Source organism: Penaeus japonicus, unplaced genomic scaffold, assembly GCF_977035675.1.
Source record: "Penaeus japonicus unplaced genomic scaffold, GWHDUDI00000001_assembly GWHDUDI00000004, whole genome shotgun sequence".
In the NCBI taxonomy this organism is placed as follows: domain Eukaryota; kingdom Metazoa; phylum Arthropoda; class Malacostraca; order Decapoda; family Penaeidae; genus Penaeus; species Penaeus japonicus.
In genome coordinates, this window is record NW_028234406.1 from 14,220,619 (window position 1) to 14,223,118 (window position 2,500).

A 2,500-nucleotide genomic window follows, 5' to 3' on the forward strand; every position below is an offset into this window, starting at 1 on the left:
AATAGTGGTGAAAAAAGGATGAATTGCAAAAGATTATGATGATGGACACATGGCTGCTAGTGGTTTGATGGTAATTAGTGATCATGATAATGATGATGAAGATGATGGTAATGATGATGGTGATGATCATGATGAAGAGGATGATCATGATGATAATGATGATGATGATGATGATAACGATGATAATGATCATGGTGATGAAGAAGAATAAGAATAAGAAGAAAATGATGATGATGATGAAGATGATTATTATAAGAATAAGAAATGGGACACTAAGAGGGATATAGATAACAACAACAATAATGATAAAGCTAATAATGATGATCATAATATCAATTATAATCATAACGATGATAACAATTATGATACTGATGATAATTCTGATGGTGACAATGAAAATTATAATGACGATAACGATCATTATAATAATGAAAATATTACTGACAATCATCATTACCATCATCATCATGATAGTGATAGTAATGATAATGATAATAATGATGATAATTATAAAGAAGTAATAACAATCATGATGATGATGATAAGTAGGATAATAATTATATAACAATAGCAATGGTAATATCATGATAAGGATAAATGATGACAATGCTAATAGTGATAAAAATGTCAATGATATTGATAATGGTAGTTACGTAAACAATAATAATGATACCTGCCATAAGGATAACAACAATGATAGAAGTGTAATGATGACTATAATATCAGCAGTAGTAACAGTACCGTTAATGATGATAATGATGATAGAAATCAAAATAACAATAATAATAATCATCATAATTAGTATAGTGGCAACAACAACAATGATGATAATAAATATGATACGATAACAGCAATAGTAATGCAAATGATGATAACGTTTATGATAACAATAGCAACAACAACAATGATAATGATAATAATACTAACATCAAAACAAAAATAAGGATCACGATGATAAAACATTATGTTCATGATTATGATAATGACATTAATAAGAATAATCACAATACAGATAATAATGATAATGCTAATAATAATACCGACAATAGCATTAATGATGACGATTGACAAATTGACACCAACGAAGGAATATACAAAAGAAAGAAAGATTGGAAGACACAAAGAAAGAGAAAAGAAAACAAGGAAAAAAAGAAGACGAATGAAGTCATGTAATCTAACTGATGCTCGACACATGCTCATGTCTCCTTCATTTGAAAAACCTTAGTTTATTCTCCTTACACCAAATTCCAAACATAAAAAGTCAAGATCATACACAAAATCATTCAAATAACAATGGACCAAAACCAGTGAGATATTTGGGCCAAAAGGGATCCTCCCAAAAGGTGAAATTCCCGGTCTCTCTGCTTTAGTATTACCACTGGGTTCTCACCTTCACGGCAAGGGTGAGTGGACTCCCCTCTGCATATATAATTGAAAATGTTGCGGAACCTTGCACTGCAATGCTCCAGATAAATTGGCGAGGTGCCATGTCAGCTGCACTCTCATCTTCAGTCGGGTAGTACCTCCTGGTTTTCAATTTATCAGTGTGCCTTCCTGGGCGAGCTGCGGGCGCGAAATACGCCACACGTGTGCCTGGCTGAATGACGTACTCCATTTGGTTGGCACTGTTTATGGCGAGTTGTCTGATCGGGCTTTGATGTACTCCATATGTTAACTATAGCAAGCATATCAAACACACACACACACACACACACACGCACACACACACATATATATATATGTATATATATATATGTATAAATATATATATATATATATATATATATATATATATATATATATATGTATATATATATATATATATATATATATATATATATGTTTATATATGTATATATATATATATATATATATATTATATATATATATACATATACACACACACATAAACACACAAAGAAACACACACACACACACAAATAATATACGCACCCCCCCCCCACATATACACACAGAAACACACACGCACCCCCCCCCACACACACACACACAGACATAAACGCATACAGAAACACCCCCACACAGCACCCACACACACACACACACAAACACAAACACAACCACACACACACCCCCCCCCCCCCACACACACACAAACACACACACACAAACACAGCCATAAACCCCCCCGCCGGAACAGCAGCATCGCAATATGAAGGCAATGGCTTCGGCTCCATAATCAAGGCCTTGTGCATGAGCGCGAGTGCCGTAAACGCCGCGTCAGGGAAGATGTGTGCTTCGCGACCCAAATGAGAAAGTCCTCGGCCAGACGCGGCGAACACAGGCGAAGGATAGAGGCTGATAAAGAGACGCTAGGAGAAATATGATGTTGAGGACGAAAGAGAGAGAGAGAGAGAGATAGAGATAGAGAGAGAGAGAGAGAGAGAGAGAGAGAGAGAGAGAGAGAGAGAGAGAGAGAGAGAGAGAGAGAGAGAGAAGTGTCGAATTGGAGAAGTGGATTGATTAGATAGATTGTGAA

At 35.3% G+C, this 2,500-nt stretch overlaps 1 protein-coding gene across 1 annotated transcript in view; it reads left to right on the top strand.

Moving 5' to 3' along the window:
* Positions 1–2,500, top strand: part of LOC122252575 (uncharacterized) — a 43,422-nt gene that overhangs the window by 28,556 nt on the left and 12,366 nt on the right. The window lies entirely within an intron of this gene.